The sequence below is a fragment of the Solanum lycopersicum genome, chromosome 3 (assembly GCF_036512215.1).
Source record: "Solanum lycopersicum chromosome 3, SLM_r2.1".
Classification (NCBI taxonomy): domain Eukaryota; kingdom Viridiplantae; phylum Streptophyta; class Magnoliopsida; order Solanales; family Solanaceae; genus Solanum; species Solanum lycopersicum.
In genome coordinates this window covers 35023648-35041062 of record NC_090802.1, presented here as the reverse complement: position 1 = coordinate 35041062, position 17415 = coordinate 35023648, and positions in this window count along the sequence as shown.

Here is a 17415-nt window from a genome sequence, read left to right as displayed (position 1 = left end):
AACTTATAACTTCACACACCATATGAACATCACATTGTGCACAACTTTAGAACATGAAATACATGAATTAATATTCCTTTACACGTCCCAGAACAGTGACTACTTCACTGCCACACATTGCACACATATCACCTTTTTCATATGATTTCAAATGACATAATCATTATTCACACAATTTTTAATTTTCATACTTAAACATAAACATCAAGAAAACACATTCCATCCCTACTTTATACCAATAAACATACCCAACCTAAAGTTCAATGGGAGCTAGTGACAGGTACATGCAAAGGGAGAACAAACCTAGTTTTCGGAATGAATATCTTGAATTTTAACGGGTATCTTGGGAAAGGAACCAAGAGAAAAGAAACCCAAACCTTAATTGATGTTCAAAAGATGAATTTTCTGCCAAAAAGTCTCTCCAAAATCAGTCCAAGCTACCTCAACGTCCACACCACTCAACGAACAACTTCTCTTTGCCTTAACGTTTTTGGTTTCTTTGTATTTCTTAAAATTTCATGTGAGTTGTTCAAGTGTGAAAAACTGTTGATATTACCGCTGTTCTTTGTTTTTTTTTGCAGAACCAACCTGAGGGAGAGAATGATGAAACGTGAGAGAGAGATCGTATGAGAGTAGTTTAATAATAGGAGTTTTAGTTTGGGAATTAGTCAAACTAGGACCCCTTATTAATTTAAATAATAAAATGATTTAATTAGCTTAGTTAAAGGACCATTATGCCCTTAAAAATCAGATTATAAACATTAATTAAATCACCAACTTGTTGCTTCCAATGGGGCTCGAACTCGGGTAGAGTGGCCCTTGTGAAAAGGACCATTTCGGGTCAACCTGAGACTATTTGGTTCTTTAATTAAATAAACTAATTAATTAATTAATATCTTAGGGTAATTAAGATATTATCCTTGGACTGGAAATGACCATTTTACCCTTGGACCCTCAAAACTTAAGATTTCTTCTTTTTTTAGGGTTGTTACATCGATGGTGCTGTGTAAACTGCCAATTTTTCTGTTAAGGCTGTGGGGGTTTTGGGAAATTAACCCCAAGTTTTATAAAATAGGAGGACGGTTATTTTGGATATTTAAGGTGATTTTAAGAGTATATAAGTCCTAAAACTCTCATTTAGACCCTAGCAATCAAAATCCATTCCCTCCCAAAGTTTCTTCAAAAACCTCCATGAGAGCTCAAGGTGAAGATAGAGCTTGGAGATGGATCTTCAATGAGGTTTATTCTTCAATTATCGTTGGATTCTTGTATTAAGGTATGGTAGTTATTCATCTAAGGATTGCTATCACCTTAGAGTCAATTTCAAAGATGAAAAAAAGTTGAAAAAGTCCATTTTCTACTCATTCTTGGGTTATTGCACGAAAGAATTTCAAAGATTAAGATATGATATTATTGATTTGTAGTTGATGTTTTCCAATGAAATTCTTCATGAACTCTTTACCTTCTAAAATATCTCAATTTGACTAAAGTATGGGTTATGTGATCATGCTTTGATATTAGTGAATTCAAGTGTAGATTATTCTGGGCTTTTGATTCATGTATAGATTATGATTGTTTGGTTTATAGTCTGTTTCTATTTGATCAATTGAGTATTGTATATTCAGAGATCCATTGAATATTAAGCTTATTGAATTGATATTGACTTAATGCTTATGAATTCTAGAATGATGTAAGAATTTTATTCACTTGATGTCTTATTGGTCTTAGATTGATGGATATATGTTGAATTGAACTAGTTTCATTGAGTATTATGAATTCTAGAATGATGTAATAATTTTATTCAATTGATGTCTTATTGGTCTTAGATTGATGGATATATGTTGAATTGAACTAGTTTCATTGAGTATCACAGTTTTTATATTGAATTGATGTTCATGGCCCTAGGTAAGGGTCTTATGATATTGAATTGGATGATTTAGCATTGGATTGAAGTGTTGAAGATTGAGTGATGGTACGGTGACCTAATTCCCTATATTTTATCTTAATAATACTTCAATTATGGTGTGATTGGTATGGTCCACTTATGGTGGTGGTCTTATATGCTTTACTTGCAATTGATGTTGCCTTGTCGGTGTTACTTTATGAATTATGGTTATCATGGCCTTATCGACACTACTTGAAGTATTATGATGATTTGTATAGTTGAGTATGAACATATCTATCTACATGTGATTAAGTGAAGTATGTATTCTATTGATGTTAGGTCATAATGTAGACTATAACTATGTACATATATGTGTAGTCTTAGATATTGATGCATGATTGTTCCTACTTGACTATATGAGTTGTGATGGTTATATTTATGATGATATGGTAATGTATATGATGACAAAAAGATGATAACGGTTATTTCTATGTGCTTCTAGAAGGACATGTAATATGTGTTAAAGTGAAGTAAGTTGTGTCTTGTCTTGATTTACTTGTGTCCCTTACTTGATGCATGTATGAATGTGAATATCATATGTCTTAACTTAGGTTGCTAAAGCCTCTTAGTCTTGAATTTATTAATGACATGTGACCTGGAATGATGTTAATAGGGTCTTTATGTTGAACCTTGAACCTAGTACTAAGGTTATGAATATTGAAGCCGAAAGTCGTAATGGTATCCTTCAAGAAAAGGAATGATCGACTTAAGGTTAGTTGGCTGGAACGACATCATATCAATCCTTAGTAAAGTCATTATGAGCTTCTTGTCGCCATTGTAAGGTAGCCCTAGTGGACCTCTTTGATAGGGTAAATGTGATAAGGTTATGAACTTGATATGAAACCGTTCATATAAAAATTTAATGTAAATTAATCTATGATAACAGATGCTAGGACCGAGTGAGTATGGAAAGAGAAGTAGCTCTAGTTAAAGGATAAGACAAGAGTACAAAGCACTCCCTTTATATTCCTTAATCATGTTCCTACATGGGATGTGTCCAAAATCTACCATTGGCAAGTAGAACACCCTCATAAGAGTAGGTTAGAAATCCGAATTCCATGTCTAGCTTCATGGTCTATGTAGGTTATTGCTAAATCCATATTCCATGTCTAGCTAGCATGGGCTATGTCGTTTATTACCTATTCTCATCATATTGTATACCTACTAGCATTAGACAAGTTCTATGAAGTTAAATTGGTTGTATGGGACTATATATAGACATTGCACAATTGGCTTTGAAGGTTTTAGTTAGAGTCCCTAGGTCTTGTCCAAGACCATTATTTGAATGTCTTTAAGTGATGAATGAGTCGTAAATGAACTAATGAATGTAATGTCTAAAGTAAAGAAAGTATGTTAAATGAATAAGTACTTATCTAGAGTATTTAAGGGTTGTCTAGTTAAGGTGTGAAGGGGGCATGGAAATGGTCACTTTGTATCTTACCTATATAGTCTTAATAATGACTCTAGTTAGGGAATTAGGATGATTATGTGGACATGATCTAAGACTTAGGTAGTCTTAAGGATTATTTAAGTAATGTTGAAGAGGTCAATCATGGACGTTATCTTCTTGATTTACATAAGTAAGTCTTTTGATAGCCTTTGGAAGGAGAATTTCATGTGATCTATGTGTTGATGTATTAAGTGAGAACGATTCTATCTTAGGTAGTATATATGATCTCTTAAGTGTGTTCATAAGGAATTGTATGGGCGGTCTCTTCACAAATCAATAAACTGAGACTTAGAATCACCTTTGGTAGGAAAATCCCATGCTTATGTGTTTATGTTCTTGGTGTGTATCTCATTATAGGTGGTCTTAATGATCATTTAGGTGTGCTTAGAGAGGTTATATGGGAGGTCTCTCTTTGTCTTACTTAAGTGAGTCTTAGGATAGCTTTTAGTGAGGGGAAGACATGCTAGAAAGTGTTTAAGGTGAATTTAAAGGACTTCATTGTAACAGTGAAGGAATTTCACTGTAACAGTGAACTTGCTCACTGTGATGTTTTCCTAAAAATGTGAATAATTACTTAAATGATTTATTATGTGTTCCTAAGATGTTAAATATCATTCTCATGCTTATATTATGATGTTTCAATCAAAATTCATGAATATCATGTTATTTACTAAATGTTCCTTTTTCATGGTTTTTGCACGGCTTCCATACTTAGTGCATCTAATGTACTAACCGCTTCTTTTCCCTTTTTGACTAAAGTGTAGGGAATTGGAAGTCTTGATATACCATGGAGGATAAATAGGTTTCTAAGGGTTGAACATGAAGTATTGGAGAGTCCTCATTGATTCGAGGATAATATCTGCATGTTCCTTAATGTCTTAGTCGGTACTTTATGCCTTGTATGGTCTTAGTCCCAAATGATGTATACTCCAATGTTTAGATGGTTCAAGGAGATATTGTAAAGGTTTAATGTTTTAAATGAAAGTCTTCCGCTTGTATAATGATTATGGAAGGAGTTCTTCGTGTGTGAAGAAAGATTTAAATTCTTACTCATTTTTTAATGTTTATCATGCAATGAATGATACAAGTTGATTAGATGAGATTTCTTGAAGTCTCATTTGCCGTGTAGTGACACAAGGATGCTCTAACTTCTACGGTGTACTTGCGGGTTGTGACAAGTATTTTTTTAATATGATGTCTATGATTTTTTTTAAAATTCTTGTTCATCTTTTTGGGTGAAGAATCATGCTTAAAAAGCTCAGAAGTGCACCTTGGAAGAACATTGGCGTTAAGTATGGGGGAACCAGGTTCCATCAAACCACTCGAGAGTTTTGATAGGAAAATTAAAAATATTGTCTTTTTCATGTAGATTGAATTTGTCAGAATTATAATGACGGTTCTTACTTTACTATTTTGTGTTATTAGCGCATAAAGAAAAGACATGCTTTGCGAGTGGGAGTGGGGTGTTTTTCCATTGTATTCCTGGCAGAAGGATTTTAGAGGGTCTGGAGACGTTGGACAAGGGTTTACTTATCTTCATCGAAGATAATGGTGGATGGTTGAGTAATTGAAGTGTGTGGACACGCTAGTCCGCTTTATTGAAAAGCATCAACTAAAGTCAAAAGAGTCACCATATTAGTGAAAGGGTTCAATGAAGGTATGAGGACTAGAATAGAGAGAGATGGAATTGAAGGGTTCAACGGATGAAAGAGACAATGAGAGTTGGACATGGTTAGTACTCAGCATCATTTTTGTTCAAAAGTGAACCCTTAGTCTGGCTTACTATTCAACTCGAAGGTTGAGCTACGTATGCAGGACCTTTTTTCATGCCCCGAACCTACACCCTTGGCGAGACTGGCACGCAAAGACCATTGTTGGCTCGAGCGAACCCTTTGGCCTTGCTTATTTAACTTAGCGGAAGACAACAATCAAATAACTATAATGATCAAACTTAACTTAACTAATAAAGCATAATAACAAAGAATGTTGTTTAGGTTTAAAACATTCATCTTGACTAGCATCTGACTATATATCTATGAAGCCTCTAAAACTGAGATGGATGTTGGGAAGACCCCAGAACATCATAATAAAGAAAATACTAATAACAAAATAATAAAATAAGTCCTCCAGAACACAAGGAGGCTCACCAACTAACTCTGTAATGCTTAACTAGATCATTGATGCGCCGAATGCGATCCTTGTTACCTGCGTCTGAATCATGATATGATGCAGAACAACTAGCATCAGTGCATTGAATGTACGAGCATACGTGTTGGAATGCTAAAACAACTTAATCTTGAAAAGGGTAATAACAAACACTTACATTGACTTTGCGCAACTCTTGAATGACATAAATCCATAATACAGACTCATTTCAACATAAAGCAATTTAAAAGCAAATGCAATATAAAGAAAAGCTATTTGAAAATATGTTGTAAATTTTGAATGTATACAGGGATACAAATAACTCTGAGATGTATGTAACAATACAAATAAACTGGTGTGTGTATATATACATTTAACTTCTTTGGGAGTTTATCTAGCTTATAACCACCACTTAAGAAATATAGTGATGATACAATGATTTACCTCATGCTGCCAGTGCATCCTATACCCAGCAAAATGTATAAGAGTTGAACTTCCTAATGGATCCACTAGTCTACTATAAAAATAGTTAATCTAAAAAGTATGACCTTTTTCTACATTTAATAGCGACATGGATTATGTGGAGTTGTGAGTTTTCTGAACTATCCCCCATATCGGTGCTCAATACTACTCCCAAAATATACTGGCTCTTATGTTTTAAAACATATATTGATTTTTTGATTTGAGATAAATGCTCAAAATTAAGCTCAAAGGCTATCTTGGAAATCTCAGTTTCCTGCATGCTTCACTTAGAAAGCTAATTTACTTTAACTAAAAACTAGCCCATAAGCTCTTTGGAGATCTCAGTTTCCCTTCTTTTTAAATGTGGAAACATTTTATACTGCTTTGGGAATACTTAGTCCCCATATACTGCTTTGAATTAATACTTCACTTAACTCTCAAAACTGAACTCAAATTTAAGTCCTAAAAAGAAATTTAAAACATTTTTCAAAGACTTGTAAAAATTGAAATGAACTTCTTCTTCTTCTCTTTACTCTTTACTCAACCTAATCATTAAGCCTAAAAAAAATCTAGAATATTTGTAAAAGACTTCTTGAAAGGACAGTAAGAGCTTTCTAGACTTGGCTCTAAACTTTTCTTGAATTTGAAGTTATGGATTCAAGTTTGTAATTCATGTTTTTTGATGATTTCTATATGATTAGAAGTCATTTAGAGTAGATAGAATCATTATGAAATGCTAAAACACTTTAAAAAGTCTTAATCCTACTAAATACGAAAACTGAGTGAAAAACGTCTATCCAGACGCGTCCTAGGGGGCGCCGCGCCAGCCTCTCTTGACTGAGGGTCCTTTCTGGCGCACCGCCCAGCCTTTCTTGCGCTATGGGGGTGCATCATATCAACCTTATTCCTTAGGTAAAAAATTTCTAAATTTTCCTCTTGTTTTCTAACTTTAATCATTTTAATTCAAATCTTTTCTCAAATTCACTTTAGATTCATGTACCCGCATCATATATATAAGGATCTAACGTAATGAATTCAAGAAAAACACCTAGATCATCAAATAACTCCTAAATCTCAAATCATGATCATGAACGAAAGCAATTCAAAAACAACATTAAAAAATCCAATCTTTTTAAGATGAAACTACGTTGAATCAAACATGCTTGGCACGTGAGGGAATGAAACCAAAACTTTTGAAGACTTACATACCTTGATAGGGATCACCCCTGACGAATTCTACTCACAAAGATTGACGTTCTTGGCGAAGTCTTGACTTCTCTACCTTTAATTTGTTTCTTCTTTTCTCTCTTTTCCAATCCCTAAGCGTGATTTTGAATTTTCCAAACTGATGTAAGACTTTTTTACCACAATGAACCCCTAAATCGAAATAGAATATTAATTTGTGAAAAGACTAGTTTTCTCTTCCCTAAATCCGGATTTGGACTTCCCTTAATCAAAAAGCCCAACTTCTAAAAGGCATAACTCACTTATACGATATCGAAATCGTTCAAACTCGGCGACGTTGGAAAGATTATTCCAAGACATTTCCACCCATATCAAGAATCACCTATAAATAATCCCGATCTAGAAGTTATCTCCATTTAAAAATGACCAAAACTCACTTTCTTAACAGAGACAAATTTTGCAGATTTTCTTGTTCTTTCTTAAAGTAAGTATTTTCAGCTTTTAAACTCTTTTCTAGTTCTTTCTAGTTGTGAGGTGTTACACCTTTATAAAATATGAGCTTCATTAACTATTTCAAACAATTTTTGTATGAGTTTGAAGGTCTGACTAATAATCATAACAATAATTGAATTTGAAAACATCATAAACAATGACCATTTCAGTTGTCTAAATTGTCTATGAAGCAACTATTGAGCTGAACAAAGGTGACATGATAAGACCCACGATAACTAACTATCTACTAGAAGTAACAAATAATCAAATGAACTTAACTAAATAAACTATATCCCTTCATACGAAAGCAGGTCTCACCAAAAGTTGATTGAAAGGGATCATGCGCTTGTTTACAATCACACCTAAATCTGCATCATTTAAGGATGCAACATCAAATGATGTCAGTACATAATATGTCTGGTACATCAAATAGTTAAATGAACAGTTGAATTAATTGAAAAAAAACTGAGTTGAATGAATGACTTTTACTAAGACAAATAAAGTCCACTAAAATGTAAACCATGCAAATGTATGTTAACAACAAAACATTACAATTGAGAGATATGCAACAACGAAAAATATGAAAATAACATAAATTTACTTTTCTTAGAGAGTTTCTCTAACCAGAAACCATCATGTGAGATCATGATCATACAACATCTTCATCACGTTAACAAGACTATCTTATAATTTATTGGGGTAAATGATGAACTTAAATAATAGATTCAATTTATGATCCCTTACTTCGGGATTTATGAGGAGTCGCCAGAATCAATGATATGATCATAACCTAAGTTTGTAGTGGAGTTATGGGTTTTGAATTTCTTAACCCTTACCCAACTCGATCCTCAACACTACTCTTTAAAAAATGCAATAATGTTCAATAGTTGGATGATGTACCATTTAGGGGTAAAGACCCACTTCGGGTAAAAACTTATAATCTTTGTATTCGGTTAAGACTCAAAAAGCTTCTTGATAATTGAACTAGCTTGCTTCAAAAGACTATTGTTTTCTGTAAAACTGATTGTACATCATGAACAAAGGCATGCTCTGTTTTAAACAAACTATGCTTTGTATTTTTAAAACAATGGACTTGAAGCAATTCATGTTTTCTTGAATCTCTTTCTAAGATACTACTTTAAGACTTGAAATGTACTATACTCATAAAAACAATGCATAGGAAATAATATGTCAAGTTTTTCAAAATATCTTAGTTAAAAAGGTACATGTGATATATTAAGCATGAACAATAACCAAATATCGTTAACAATGTGACTTCACAAAATTTTATAAAAAAAAAATAAAATCAACAACGGGAATGTAGAGAGAATTTCGAAAAGAATGAATTTTGGGTTAAAATTCCTATTTTGATATTGCTCACTTAACTATTATATGTCGAGTGTGAGGAAGAACATAGTTCCTCGCTATGATATCCTTGCTTACTTGGGAGAACATGAGTTGTTGAAGAAAGCTTGATCGAAATCTATGTTTTTTTCTTCTTTATTATTTTTTTATGCTTAGGGAAAAATATACGAGAGTATTTTGAGGTAATAATATGATATAATCCCCAATTAGGTATTAAACGTTGAGGCTTAGGCTGAGGAAGATAAGAGAAATATAGATATAATTTCAACTAAAAATTTGTCAAAACATTCTATGAGAGAAATCTATAGATCGTGGTTTGGTATATGGATAGTAGTTTCCAGTCGTGGAATTCAGGACTAAAATCATAGACTCAAAACTTCATTCCACGATCTTCAATTACAGCCTGTATTTTTATTATCATGGTTAAATCAATAAAAGTCAGACAAGAAAATAAGTTTTGGAACTTTATTTTACGGGCCAAATATATGACCCATAGTTTATTTTACACACTGTAGTTGAAGTCGTGGAAATCACACAAAAAATTTAGTTTTAAAATTTGATTTTATGGCCTTGATATATGCAACGTAATTCAAGTAATGCAAACTTGGTGGTTATAAACGCAAGGTGTGGAGGATAGGATAACTTTTGTACTATTACATTATATAAGATGCATATATTTATATATATATACTTCAACCGACCCAAGTCCTTTGTATGAAACCTAGTGTGCAGGAAAGACTTGATGTCACACCCCAAGGCTACCCTCTAGGCGCATACATGGGACCTAGGATCACGAGCGACCCCAAGCTAACCCTGGTGGTATAACATAAGCATACTAAGAATAATAAACTGATGTGGAAGTTTTATACATGAAGTAAATATGTAATGATAGGAAATACCCATATACTAAACTCAATATATGAAAACTGCCAGTTTGAGTACGAACAAAAAGTCAAACTCAAATACTACCTAGACCTACATCATGAGAAGATGTAGCGCATTGTATGCTTCAGTTCTTGAAAGGTGCTAAGCATGCAGGATAGAGTAATGTTGAAATAACAAATAACTCAACAAGCAATAAAGATAGTATGTAATTTTAACATGATATAGATACTAAATAGTGATCTAACGGAATGTATTTAACAAATTTATAAAATATAGTGACTTAATATAGATTGTACTATCAACGTGGTCAATGCAATAGAATCTGATTAAACTGTGGAAGCTACTAATAACCGACAACAAAACTATATGAGATAAATGTGTAGTTTGATGTATACACCCCATTGAGAGGACCCAATATACCTTTCCATAGGCATAGAGGTATGACTGGTGTAACAATAAAATGATATCCATATAGGGGACTTACAAGCTAATTGGTTCATAGTTTTTGGGACTATAGGGATGATAACCCTAGTCCAACTAGGTATATTGCTACTCCCAATAGATTAAGTGATTAACATATTATACTGAATTATGTAATATATTAGGTACCTGAAAAAATAACATGCAACAGAGAATACAATATTTATATATTGATAATGACATATTCAAAAATCGAGACAATCATTTATCTAATAGCTGAAATATCTATCCTAGCATGTGTAATTCAAGAACTAAAGAACAACATAGCTAGGCTTTTAGAATTCATGCAAGAACAAAGTAATAACATGATAATCTAATTTGGAACATCTAAATACTAATTCATGATGATCTGTTGAAATTCTAGAAAACCCTAGGTCTTGTCATTATAAAGAAATCAAGAATCTAACTGAATTCTAGGGACTTAATGGGAAATAGGAATCCACTAGTGAAATCCCACATACCAGGTGAAACATTCTACATAGAATGCTTTTTATTTCGGTGTTGGAACTGATATTTGTTGCATTCCTGAATTAGGGTTCTTGACATAATCTAGGGTTAAAATGCATAGTATTGGGGTCAATCAAAATAGGAAAAGACCAAGAGACCCCTTACCTGAAAATATGACGAGGACGAACAGATCAACTCTCATGGATTGTGAAGGGACCGCAGACTGTGGGGATGGTCATGGTCCTTGGCCAAGAGTTGGTAGTTCTGTAGTCTAGTCCAAAAGCCCCAACCACGGCCCGTGTAGAGGAACACGAACCATAAAGGTCCCCATGGTCCTCAATTGGGATAAGGTTTGCAGGATCAGGTATAGAGATCTACTACTTAGGCTTAATGGACACCCGCATGACCCGTCTTCTAGGCCACGGACTGTGAAGTTCCCCATGGTCCTTGATTCGCTGAAGAGGTGTGAAGGTTGGGTTTGGTTTCCTAATATTTAGCCTCCTAAAGATGCCATCCCGACCTATTGTGAGGACCACAAACTGTGAAAGCACTATGGTTCTTACTTGGGTGAGGGTATCCACGTCTACTACTAAGGGTTGAGTCCATGGACCCTTCCCTGGTTCACTGGTTCAGGTAAATTATACGATTTTTTTTGTGTGGTTTTTGAGTTGTTATAATATCTCCCTCTTGGGAACATTCATCCTTGAATGATGGCTAAATTTGCTAAAATGGAGGAAAAGAGAAGCAATCCCTACCACTACTTTTCTAAAAACTAATTTATAGTTAAATTGAGTTCCAAAACCATGCAATTACGCTGAAAATGCAAGTAAAACCTGAAGGAACATAATACTAAATGAAAAATTGAATAATAATTATTACCTCATGCTTGAATGGAATCAAAAGGAAAGAAGAAAGGATACTTGGCTTTCATAACTACTTCTGCTTCTCAAGTATCTCCCTCTACGAATTACTCCTCCACAAAACCTGGACTGAAGTGATTTCTTTCTTTTCCAACCACCGAACCTAACGATCAAGAAACTTAACTGGTACCTTTTCATTGGTGATACTATCCTTCACAGCCACTCTTTCTAATGGTACAATAGTTGATAAATCATCCACTTACATCTTCAACAATGAAATATGAAAATTGAATACAGTGCAGCTAGTTCTGGTGGCAACTCTAACTCATAAGCCATTTTACCAACCCATTTCAAGATCTTGTAAGTTCCTATATATCAAGTACTGAGCTTCTCTTTATTGTAAAATCTCATTACCCCATTCATAGGTGACACTTTCATGAAAACCCAATTATCAACTATGAACTCTAGCTCCCTTTTTCTTAAATCTGCATAAGACTTCTGGCGACTTTGGCTTATTTCTCTCTCTCTAATGAGTTTTACTTTTTCCATAGAATCATAGAATGAATCTATTCCTATCAAAGCTGCTTCATCTAATTCAAACCAACTAACTAGAGATCTACATTTACACACATACAATGCCTCATAAGAAGCCATTTGAATTGTGGAATGATAATTATTTGAGACAAACTATATAAGAGGAAGGTGATAATCCCAAATACCCTTGAAGTGGACTACACATTCTCTCAACATGTATGAATGGTACGCTATGCCTGACCATCTATATGTGGACGAAATATTGTGCTGAGGTTAACCTGAGTGCCAAGACCTTTCTGAAATAACATCCAGAAATATGAGGTAACCGGACGATCCTATCTGAGATGATAGAAAAAGGTACCCCGTGTAACTTGACTATCTCATTAATGTAAATCTTGGTGTATTCCTCTGTCGAATCTATAGTTTAACTACCAAAACGAGCAAAGACTTAGTTATATTATCCACTATCACCCAAATAGAGTCATGTTGTCTGCAAGTACGAGCTAAACTTATAATGAAATCCATGTTGATCACTTACCAATTCAAAGTAGGAATGTATATCTCTTGAGTCATACCTCTTGGTTTTTTATGTTCTCTTGACTTACTGGTAATCGGGACACTTAGACATACAACACGCTATATCTTTTTTCATATGTTCCACTAATAGATTTATTGTAGATCACGGTACTTCTTAGTAGTGCCTGGATGAATAGAATATCTGGAGTTATGGGCTTCTTCAAGAATAAATTGTCACAACTTGTCCACCTTAGAAACACATAAACGACCCTGATAGCGAAGCATACCATCTCCCCCTTTAGAGAAAAACTCAACCCTTTGCTAATTGATTTCATCCTTTAATTCAAGAAAGATCAAATCATTGTCTTGATTTTCCTTAACCTCCACTGCCAATTAAGATTCTTACCCATTCTTGAATGTTGCACCACCGTATGATATGCTCTTACGGTGAACTCCTAAGTGAGAAAGCCTGTGAACATCTCTTACTAGTTCCTACCTTTGTTCCTCAGAATGTGCTAGATTACCCATAAATAGTATGCTAAGAACATCTGCTACTACATTTGCCTTATTGTGATAATAATGCACACTCATATCAAAATCCTTAAGGAACTCAATACATCTTCTCTGGCGATGATTCAACTCTTTCTGGGTTGAAATGGTCTAGAGTTATCTTGATATAACCTTAGTTAAAGAAGAAAAAAAGAGGTATCATTTCCAAAGCTCTTCCAAGTTTCCCCTAAGGTTTAACTAAGAGAGGATGCCTACCCCTAAGTCTCAAGAATGAGTGGTAGTGGATCTTAACGGTTTCATATGTTTTTTACGCTTTAATCAGAATTTGGAATTATGTGGTTCAAATATAGAGGAAGATACTTAGGATTTATAGATGATATGTTTAGTATTCATGGATTTTAAATAGGTCCATATGTACTAAATTGGTATAACTCCACTTAACTATAATGAGAGATGGTGTGATAGAATTTGAGGAATAGTGGTGCTTGAGTGGTTCTTAGAGATTTTGAGTGACTAAACTCTTTTTAAAAGGGGGAAGAAGTGAAATCCTCAATGATTTATAAATATGTTGTGTAAGGAGTGTGAAGATTTAGTTATAACTTGCTCCGACCATAAGATTTAAGGAAGAGATGTTGTAAAGAGTTTTTTTAGGCTTACCCAAAGTGAGGTATAATGTTCTAAGATGGTAAGTCATGGGGTTTGCTTGATCTTCATTAATTAGGCTTGCTTGAAATTCTCCATGTATAGACTCACTTTGGGTGATAGATATGAAAAGTTAAGTCTTCTAGATGTTCATATTTGGATTAACTTGAAATTCTCACCATATATTGTTTAGTGAATTTAAGAAACTTAGAACTAGAAGTAGACTCATATGATTCCTTGAGTGAAATCCTAGTGAAGTCCGTAGAAAGGTATGCTACTAGGGTTGACTTGAAAGACCTTTTGGATAGAGGTACCCGTATTTTGGTAATTTCGTGTGAGGGTAAGTGATATGTTGTATTCTAGTATTTCCTTATCTAGTATGACGCCTTATGACGCTATGAGGCTTAGAGTTCTTTGAATGAATTAATAAAAAAAATTTCAAATTTTATCCCGATTAATGGGTTGATGTTAGTAAAGAGGGTTTATGGAACATTTCCATTTACCTTGTTCCCTTGAAATACTCTTGTTAATTTAGTGGAACTTGGAATATTATGTCTTGATGTGACTCTTAGTATAGATGGGTTGCATACACATTGATGATAAGACCTGGATGGTCAGCAAAATATGGGACTCTTGAGTGTGTATTACTGATCACCTTTTGATTGTTACGACCCGAGAGCACCCCATAGTCGTAACACGGCGTATTTGACCTCTCAAAGGTCTTATACAAGCCCTTAGCATAGTTTTATCGCAGAAACATAAAATAGCGGAAAATTTATAACTTTTTCATAACATAACACAAGACATAAAGTCATCTTATTTGAATTCCATTAACACAAAGCTAGGAAAATAAGTCTCATCTTGTCATCTTATACACAACTTTAATATAATAGGGACACATCCCTTACAATACAAAAGAAAAATTTCTAAATATATTAGATGAACTGAAGGAAACTCTCAACATAAGGTCCTTAAATCATTAAGGACACACCTGAACTTGGGAATAGTAATACAAGCTCTCAGTATAGGAAAGGTCCATAAGTCACCCCTACAGTTAGTGTAAAAAGATAAAGAAGAATGGTGTTATTACAAGAAGCACTAAGTATGATAACCATGCAAAAACATGTTTTAAAAATGACATTTGGTTAGAAACCATGCATCATGCCTTTTTATATAAACTTCATCAACATTGATATAATAGGCACAACATAGACCATATATATCATCATATATATGGAAACCATTCATAGTTACTCATAAATCCATCTATCAGATTTGAGGCATATTCAATACATACAATGCATTACCTTACTTTTTATCTTAACTCTTTTCCTCAAGCAACCCTTAAGTGAAACTTGGTACAATGTGTCATCTTAAGGTGTCCCAAGATGAACTTTCATATAGGATTCACCAATCCAACAACATATATTCATAAAATCATAAGCACATTATAAGAAAAAATCTTCACATAGGAGCCATCACCTAAAACAACCTCCAAGTCACACAAGTGCAATGTGCAAGTAGCATTCCATAATACTACTCAATCCAAGTGTTCCTAGGAAGTCACCCTAGACGAGGCACATCACATTCATCAAGTCATGAAATTTTCATTTAACATTGGACATAAGACCAACATAATTCATATCATCATATAAGAACACATTCATTTACCACATATTTACTCATAACCCATTTAGCTCATATCATAGGTAAACCACAACCCCTTCACAAGTGCACTTGTGTAATGCACGCATGAAGTCCCATTCCCCACATATACGGTGTAATTCATGTGCATGATCATAATTGATGTCTTGACATAAGAAAAGTCACTTTAACATACATTCATAGTAATAATACATAAACATAAGTTTTTATTTCATATGAGGCTCTAGTCTATCCTTGCTTAAAGCCCACTTGTGTAATGCATGGGTAAGGTCCATATTCTGACCTATACTAAGTAAGTTTCTTAAGAAGTTATAACTAGACTTCATATTCATATATTAATTCATTTCTTAACTTTCGGATGACATAGCCATAATCGACATAGACCATGTGAGCTACATGGAATATGGTGTTCTACTCCCACACCGAAAAGAGAGGGTAGAACTTGCCAAGGTAGGACCTTATACATAATAGATATCTAGTGGATCCACTATGCTATGACCTACGGGGGCACATAGTTATGAAATAAGGAGATTGCTAATAGAAACCTCATTTCATTAGACAATATCTATGTTGGGATCCTGGACTTGCTAAATGTGATGGTTCTCTTGTGGAAAGTCGGACTTTCTAGACGTGAATCCCCCACTCTCATTTTTCATAATAACTCAATGCTAAGCTCAAACTCCCTTTTTAAACATCTTTTACCTTTTATTTAACATTAGTTCATGAAGTAGGCTTCCAAGACATAATTCCCTCGTACATCATATAGCTAAAAGGTTTATCAAATGAGAACGTTCTTTCATCACAGAACCTACATTATACATTATGTTACTCGCTTTCACTAGATCATCATAAACCTTCTTCATTCATACATTCATGTGTTTGTATGTATATATGTGTGAAAACCTTTCACATAAACACCTTTAGAAAACACATGTTCATACTTCACTAGTCATATGTTTTTCATGCATCATAAGAAATTCATATAGGTGCATTATTGATGCCATAGACCTATCTTATTCTTAACTATGCATGGAGTGTGTGTGTATTTACATATTGGTCATCATAATGGAATCATAGCAAAAACATTATCATTAAGGTAACTTCCCTTCAAAGGTTCATAACACATTCATAATATCCTAAGCTATGAACAATTCACATATAAATTCTTTAGGAATTCTAGACCACATACTCACCCTTCATTATAGGGGACGTAAACCACAATTCATAATTTGAATAGGCAAGTCCCAATATGCATAAGATTAAACATTCATATATGGGTAAAATAGGTTTGGGTCATTCCAACGTAGCCTTTAGCATAATTAACCATCTAGACCACACCTTATCCCTAACATGACCATCCACATTATACTTCTCATCATCAACTAATTTTAACATGATAGTAACATTGATGACTACGTACATAAACTTCATGGCACGCCTTCATGAACATATGCATCATATTCAACAATTCACTTTACATATATTACCTTCAAGAACATGATCACAACATGCATACATAGACAAGGAATGAACACTGTCTCCATAAGTGGACCATACCACACACCATCAATTCTCATACTATAGACTAGAGGTTAGATCAATCCTCCACAATTCATAATCAATGGATACAGATAGAAATCAAATGTGACTATACAATCCAATTTAAGTACAATTTATTAACATGAAATCATATACATAAAGACTCATATAATAGGCAAATTTTGAGATTTTGAAGGATCGTGGATTGTTTCATAAATTCCATGAAAATTATCATGAAAACACTAATTCAATATTTATTCATATTTAAAATGACTTAGAAAATCTTTTGGCAA